Here is a 9402-nt window from a genome sequence, read left to right as displayed (position 1 = left end):
TTGGTTATAACACCAACTAGACATGACATTAAAGTGTTATATCAGTAAGTTCTTCCGTATTACAAATATCCACAACATCTGATATAAGAGTAGAGTGGAATCCTCGTTATTGGGTGAATTGATTCAGGAATTGATGCTGAAGAAAATAAAGGCGATAAACTAAGGATATACTTTTTTATGAGAGATAATATTCTTAGAGTAATTATGACCTTCACAAACACCAGTTGATCCTTCTGTTTGTTTTCTTCTAGATATTATATGCTTTCTCGTAGTTTGTATATGTTTAAATTTAATGTCAAATCTTGCATACATTCGTACTCTTTAATCAACACCAAGACATGTTCAAGAATAGATAAATTAAGCTATTATCATTTTTTGAATATAATCTCAACATGATCCAGTAACCAAAACATTTTCATTCTGTTAAATAAAAGAGAAATAAAAAGATTCTTTATGACATTAAATAAATATAGAAGTTTATTTTGTTTCTAATACGACATAAAGATAGACTAATTTTATTCCAAAAATCAAAACATGTCTTTACTGTTGTTTTGGAAGACTTAAAATGCAATATTTCTGTTTCATGACATGTGTTAGACTTAATGTGAAAGGACCATGTCTCTTATTGTCCGAGATATTTGGACATCTAACATATTTGTTATGCTACCAAAAATGCATAGTCTTATATTGTATTTTCCATTTTCATTCCATCTCTGGCTTGTTATGATTGGATCTGAAAACAGACTGTAAGTAATCATTTCCTTATCATAGACCATGATAATATGATTCTGCTAATTCATTTGTTTCAGTTCTTCCTTTAATTTCTGTTTTGGTTATAACACCAACTAGACATGACATTAAAGTGTTATATCAGTAAGTTCTTCCGTATTACAAATATCCACAACATCTGATATAAGAGTAGAGTGGAATCCTCGTTATTGGGTGAATTGATTCAGGAATTGATGCTGAAGAAAATAAAGGCGATAAACTAAGGATATACTTTTTTATGAGAGATAATATTCTTAGAGTAATTATGACCTTCACAAACACCAGTTGATCCTTCTGTTTGTTTTCTTCTAGATATTATATGCTTTCTCGTAGTTTGTATATGTTTAAATTTAATGTCAAATCTTGCATACATTCGTACTCTTTAATCAACACCAAGACATGTTCAAGAATAGATAAATTAAGCTATTATGATGTTTTGAATATAATCTCAACATGATCCAGTAACCAAAACATTTTCATTCTGTTAAATAAAAGAGAAATAAAAAGATTCTTTATGACATTAAATAAATATAGAAGTTTATTTTGTTTCTAATACGACATAAAGATAGACTAATTTTATTCCAAAAATCAAAACATGTCTTTACTGTTGTTTTGGAAGACTTAAAATGCAATATTTCTGTTTCATGACATGTGTTAGACTTAATGTGAAAGGACCATGTCTCTTATTGTCCGAGATATTTGGACATCTAACATATTTGTTATGCTACCAAAAATGCATAGTCTTATATTGTATTTTCCATTTTCATTCCATCTCTGGCTTGTTATGATTGGATCTGAAAACAGTGGGTAAGTAATCATTTCCTTATCATAGACCATGATAATATGATTCTGCTAATTCATTTGTTTCAGTTCTTCCTTTAATTTCTGTTTTGGTTATAACACCAACTAGACATGACATTAAAGTGTTATATCAGTAAGTTCTTCCGTATTACAAATATCCACAACATCTGATATAAGAGTAGAGTGGAATCCTCGTTATTGGGTGAATTGATTCAGGAATTGATGCTGAAGAAAATAAAGGCGATAAACTAAGGATATACTTTTTTATGAGAGATAATATTCTTAGAGTAATTATGACCTTCACAAACACCAGTTGATCCTTCTGTTTGTTTTCTTCTAGATATTATATGCTTTCTCGTAGTTTGTATATGTTTAAATTTAATGTCAAATCTTGCATACATTCGTACTCTTTAATCAACACCAAGACATGTTCAAGAATAGATAAATTAAGCTATTAAGATGTTTTGAATATAATCTCAACATGATCCAGTAACCAAAACATTTTCATTCTGTTAAATAAAAGAGAAATAAAAAGATTCTTTATGACATTAAATAAATATAGAAGTTTATTTTGTTTCTAATACGACATAAAGATAGACTAATTTTATTCCAAAAATCAAAACATGTCTTTACTGTTGTTTTGGAAGACTTAAAATGCAATATTTCTGTTTCATGACATGTGTTAGACTTAATGTGAAAGGACCATGTCTCTTATTGTCCGAGATATTTGGACATCTAACATATTTGTTATGCTACCAAAAATGCATAGTCTTATATTGTATTTTCCATTTTCATTCCATCTCTGGCTTGTTATGATTGGATCTGAAAACAGACTGTAAGTAATCATTTCCTTATCATAGACCATGATAATATGATTCTGCTAATTCATTTGTTTCAGTTCTTCCTTTAATTTCTGTTTTGGTTATAACACCAACTAGACATGACATTAAAGTGTTATATCAGTAAGTTCTTCCGTATTACAAATATCCACAACATCTGATATAAGAGTAGAGTGGAATCCTCGTTATTGGGTGAATTGATTCAGGAATTGATGCTGAAGAAAATAAAAGCGATAAACTAAGGATATACTTTTTTATGAGAGATAATATTCTTAGAGTAATTATGACCTTCACAAACACCAGTTGATCCTTCTGTTTGTTTTCTTCTAGATATTATATGCTTTCTCGTAGTTTGTATATGTTTAAATTTAATGTCAAATCTTGCATACATTCGTACTCTTTAATCAACACCAAGACATGTTCAAGAATAGATAAATTAAGCTATTATGATGTTTTGAATATAATCTCAACATGATCCAGTAACCAAAACATTTTCATTCGGTTAAATAAAAGAGAAATAAAAAGATTCTTTATGACATTAAATAAATATAGAAGTTTATTTTGTTTCTAATACGACATAAAGATAGACTAATTTTATTCCAAAAATCAAAACATGTCTTTACTGTTGTTTTGGAAGACTTAAAATGCAATATTTCTGTTTCATGACATGTGTTAGACTTAATGTGAAAGGACCATGTCTCTTATTGTCCGAGATATTTGGACATCTAACATATTTGTTATGCTACCAAAAATGCATAGTCTTATATTGTATTTTCCATTTTCATTCCATCTCTGGCTTGTTATGATTGGATCTGAAAACAGCGAGTAAGTAATCATTTCCTTATCATAGACCATGATAATATGATTCTGCTAATTCATTTGTTTCAGTTCTTCCTTTAATTTCTGTTTTGGTTATAACACCAACTAGACATGACATTAAAGTGTTATATCAGTAAGTTCTTCCGTATTACAAATATCCATAACATCTGATATAAGAGTAGCGTGGAATCCTCGTTATTGGGTGAATTGATTCAGGAATTGATGCTGAAGAAAATAAAAGCGATAAACTAAGGATATACTTTTTTATGAGAGATAATATTCTTAGAGTAATTATGACCTTCACAAACACCAGTTGATCCTTCTGTTTGTTTTCTTCTAGATATTATATGCTTTCTCGTAGTTTGTATATGTTTAAATTTAATGTCAAATCTTGCATACATTCGTACTCTTTAATCAACACCAAGACATGTTCAAGAATAGATAAATTAAGCTATTATGATGTTTTGAATATAATCTCAACATGATCCAGTAACCAAAACATTTTCATTCGGTTAAATAAAAGAGAAATAAAAAGATTCTTTATGACATTAAATAAATATAGAAGTTTATTTTGTTTCTAATACGACATAAAGATAGACTAATTTTATTCCAAAAATCAAAACATGTCTTTACTGTTGTTTTGGAAGACTTAAAATGCAATATTTCTGTTTCATGACATGTGTTAGACTTAATGTGAAAGGGCCATGTCTCTTATTGTCCGAGATATTTGGACATCTAACATATTTGTTATGCTACCAAAAATGCATAGTCTTATATTGTATTTTCCATTTTCATTCCATCTCTGGCTTGTTATGATTGGATCTGAAAACAGACTGTAAGTAATCATTTCCTTATCATAGACCATGATAATATGATTCTGCTAATTCATTTGTTTCAGTTCTTCCTTTAATTTCTGTTTTGGTTATAACACCAACTAGACATGACATTAAAGTGTTATATCAGTAAGTTCTTCCGTATTACAAATATCCACAACATCTGATATAAGAGTAGAGTGGAATCCTCGTTATTGGGTGAATTGATTCAGGAATTGATGCTGAAGAAAATAAAAGCGATAAACTAAGGATATACTTTTTTATGAGAGATAATATTCTTAGAGTAATTATGACCTTCACAAACACCAGTTGATCCTTCTGTTTGTTTTCTTCTAGATATTATATGCTTTCTCGTAGTTTGTATATGTTTAAATTTAATGTCAAATCTTGCATACATTCGTACTCTTTAATCAACACCAAGACATGTTCAAGAATAGATAAATTAAGCTATTATGATGTTTTGAATATAATCTCAACATGATCCAGTAACCAAAACATTTTCATTCGGTTAAATAAAAGAGAAATAAAAAGATTCTTTATGACATTAAATAAATATAGAAGTTTATTTTGTTTCTAATACGACATAAAGATAGACTAATTTTATTCCAAAAATCAAAACATGTCTTTACTGTTGTTTTGGAAGACTTAAAATGCAATATTTCTGTTTCATGACATGTGTTAGACTTAATGTGAAAGGGCCATGTCTCTTATTGTCCGAGATATTTGGACATCTAACATATTTGTTATGCTACCAAAAATGCATAGTCTTATATTGTATTTTCCATTTTCATTCCATCTCTGGCTTGTTATGATTGGATCTGAAAACAGACCGTAAGTAATCATTTCCTTATCATAGACCATGAAAATACGATTCTGCTAATTCATTTGTTTCAGTTCTTCCTTTAATTTCTGTTTTGGTTATAACACCAACTAGACATGACATTAAAGTGTTATATCAGTAAGTTCTTCCGTATGACAAATATCCACAACATCTGATATAAGAGTAGCGTGGAATCCTCGTTATTGGGTGAATTGATTCAGGAATTGATGCTGAAGAAAATAAAAGCGATAAACTAAGGATATACTTTTTTATGAGAGATAATATTTCTTAGAGTAATTATGACCTTCACAAACACCAGTTGATCCTTCTGTTTGTTTTCTTCTAGATATTATATGCTTTCTCGTAGTTTGTATATGTTTAAATTTAATGTCAAATCTTGCATACATTCGTACTCTTTAATCAACACCAAGACATGTTCAAGAATAGATAAATTAAGCTATTATGATGTTTTGAATATAATCTCAACATGATCCAGTAACCAAAACATTTTCATTCGGTTAAATAAAAGAGAAATAAAAAGATTCTTTATGACATTAAATAAATATAGAAGTTTATTTTGTTTCTAATACGACATAAAGATAGACTAATTTTATTCCAAAAATCAAAACATGTCTTTACTGTTGTTTTGGAAGACTTAAAATGCAATATTTCTGTTTCATGACATGTGTTAGACTTAATGTGAAAGGGCCATGTCTCTTATTGTCCGAGATATTTGGACATCTAACATATTTGTTATGCTACCAAAAATGCATAGTCTTATATTGTATTTTCCATTTTCATTCCATCTCTGGCTTGTTATGATTGGATCTGAAAACAGCGAGTAAGTAATCATTTCCTTATCATAGACCATGATAATATGATTCTGCTAATTCATTTGTTTCAGTTCTGCCTTTAATTTCTGTTTTGGTTATAACACCAACTAGACATGACATTAAAGTGTTATATCAGTAAGTTCTTCCGTATGACAAATATCCACAACATCTGATATAAGAGTAGAGTGGAATCCTCGTTATTGGGTGAATTGATTCAGGAATTGATGCTGAAGAAAATAAAAGCGATAAACTAAGGATATACTTTTTTATGAGAGATAATATTCTTAGAGTAATTATGACCTTCACAAACACCAGTTGATCCTTCTGTTTGTTTTCTTCTAGATATTATATGCTTTCTCGTAGTTTGTATATGTTTAAATTTAATGTCAAATCTTGCATACATTCGTACTCTTTAATCAACACCAAGACATGTTCAAGAATAGATAAATTAAGCTATTATGATGTTTTGAATATAATCTCAACATGATCCAGTAACCAAAACATTTTCATTCGGTTAAATAAAAGAGAAATAAAAAGATTCTTTATGACATTAAATAAATATAGAAGTTTATTTTGTTTCTAATACGACATAAAGATAGACTAATTTTATTCCAAAAATCAAAACATGTCTTTACTGTTGTTTTGGAAGACTTAAAATGCAATATTTCTGTTTCATGACATGTGTTAGACTTAATGTGAAAGGGCCATGTCTCTTATTGTCCGAGATATTTGGACATCTAACATATTTGTTATGCTACCAAAAATGCATAGTCTTATATTGTATTTTCCATTTTCATTCCATCTCTGGCTTGTTATGATTGGATCTGAAAACAGACCGTAAGTAATCATTTCTTTATCATAGACCATGATAATATGATTCTGCTAATTCATTTGTTTCAGTTCTTCCTTTAATTTCTGTTTTGGTTATAACACCAACTAGACATGACATTAAAGTGTTATATCAGTAAGTTCTTCCGTATGACAAATATCCACAACATCTGATATAAGAGTAGAGTGGAATCCTCGTTATTGGGTGAATTGATTCAGGAATTGATGCTGAAGAAAATAAAAGCGATAAACTAAGGATAACCTTTTTATGAGAGATAATATTTCTTAGAGTAATTATGACCTTCAGTTCCTTCTGTTTGTTTTCTTTAATATTATATGCTGTTTTGGTTATAACACCAACTAGACATGACATTAAAGTGTTATATCAGTTTTCTTCCGAAAATAAAAGCATATTATAAATATCCACATCTGATATAAGATGTAAATCCTCGTTATTGGGTGAATTGATTCAGGAATTGAAGCTGAAGAAAATAAAAGCGATAAACTAAGGATAACCTTTTTATGAGAGATAATATTTCTTAGAGTAATTATGACCTGCACAAACACCAGTTGATTCTTCTGTTTGTTTTCTTCTAGATATTATATGCTTTCTCGTCGTTTGTATATGTTTAAATTTAATGTCAAATCTTGCATACATTCGTACTCTTTAATCAACACCAAGACATGTTCAAGAATAGATAAATTAAGCTATTATGATGTTTTGAATATAATCTCAACATGATCCAGTAACCAAAACATTTTCATTCGGTTAAATAAAAGAGAAATAAAAAGATTCTTTATGACATTAAATAAATATAGAAGTTTATTTTGTTTCTAATACGACATAAAGATAGACTAATTTTATTCCAAAAATCAAAACATGTCTTTACTGTTGTTTTGGAAGACTTAAAATGCAATATTTCTGTTTCATGACATGTGTTAGACTTAATGTGAAAGGGCCATGTCTCTTATTGTCCGAGATATTTGGACATCTAACATATTTGTTATGCTACCAAAAATGCATAGTCTTATATTGTATTTTCCATTTTCATTCCATCTCTGGCTTGTTATGATTGGATCTGAAAACAGCGAGTAAGTAATCATTTCCTTATCATAGACCATGATAATATGATTCTGCTAATTCATTTGTTTCAGTTCTTCCTTTAATTTCTGTTTTGGTTATAACACCAACTAGACATGACATTAAAGTGTTATATCAGTAAGTTCTTCCGTATGACAAATATCCATAACATCTGATATAAGAGTAGCGTGGAATCCTCGTTATTGGGTGAATTGATTCAGGAATTGAAGCTGAAGAAAATAAAAGCGATAAACTAAGGATGTACTTTTTTTATGAGAGATAATATTTCTTAGAGTAATTATGACCTTCACAAACACCAGTTGATCCTTCTGTTTGTTTTCTTCTAGATATTATATGCTTTCTCGTAGTTTGTATATGTTTAAATTTAATGTCAAATCTTGCATACATTCGTACTCTTTAATCAACACCAAGACATGTTCAAGAATAGATAAATTAAGCTATTATGATGTTTTGAATATAATCTCAACATGATCCAGTAACCAAAACATTTTCATTCGGTTAAATAAAAGAGAAATAAAAAGATTCTTTATGACATTAAATAAATATAGAAGTTTATTTTGTTTCTAATACGACATAAAGATAGACTAATTTTATTCCAAAAATCAAAACATGTCTTTACTGTTGTTTTGGAAGACTTAAAATGCAATATTTCTGTTTCATGACATGTGTTAGACTTAATGTGAAAGGGCCATGTCTCTTATTGTCCGAGATATTTGGACATCTAACATATTTGTTATGCTACCAAAAATGCATAGTCTTATATTGTATTTTCCATTTTCATTCCATCTCTGGCTTGTTATGATTGGATCTGAAAACAGACCGTAAGTAATCATTTCCTTATCATAGACCATGATAATATGATTCTGCTAATTCATTTGTTTCAGTTCTTCCTTTAATTTCTGTTTTGGTTATAACACCAACTAGACATGACATTAAAGTGTTATATCAGTAAGTTCTTCCGTATGACAAATATCCACAACATCTGATATAAGAGTAGAGTGGAATCCTCGTTATTGGGTGAATTGATTCAGGAATTGATGCTGAAGAAAATAAAAGCGATAAACTAAGGATAACCTTTTTTTGAGAGATAATATTCTAAGAGTAATTATGACCTGCACAAACACCAGTTGATTCTTCTGTTTGTTTTCTTCTAGATATTATATGCTTTCTCGTAGTTTGTATATGTTTAAATTTAATGTCAAATCTTGCATACATTCGTACTCTTTAATCAACACCAAGACATGTTCAAGAATAGATAAATTAAGCTATTATGATGTTTTGAATATAATCTCAACATGATCCAGTAACCAAAACATTTTCATTCGGTTAAATAAAAGAGAAATAAAAAGATTCTTTATGACATTAAATAAATATAGAAGTTTATTTTGTTTCTAATACGACATAAAGATAGACTAATTTTATTCCAAAAATCAAAACATGTCTTTACTTTTGTTTTGGAAGACTTAAAATGCAATATTTCTGTTTCATGACATGTGTTAGACTTAATGTGAAAGGGCCATGTCTCTTATTGTCCGAGATATTTGAACATCTAACATATTTGCCATGCTACCAAAAATGCATAGTATAATATTGAATTGTGTTTTCCATTTTCATTCCATCTCTGGCTTGTTATGATTGGATCTGAAAACAGACTGTAAGTAATCATTTCCTTATCATAGACCATGATAATATGAATGTGCTAAGTCATTTGTTTCAGTTCAGCCTTTAATTTAATAACACCAACTAGACATGACATTAA

This window comes from Ylistrum balloti, unplaced genomic scaffold (assembly GCF_031769215.1).
Source record: "Ylistrum balloti isolate Yb309-2 unplaced genomic scaffold, AGI_CSIRO_Ybal_v1 Utg371162, whole genome shotgun sequence".
Lineage (NCBI taxonomy): Eukaryota > Metazoa > Mollusca > Bivalvia > Pectinida > Pectinidae > Ylistrum > Ylistrum balloti.
This window is presented reverse-complemented; position numbering follows the sequence as displayed.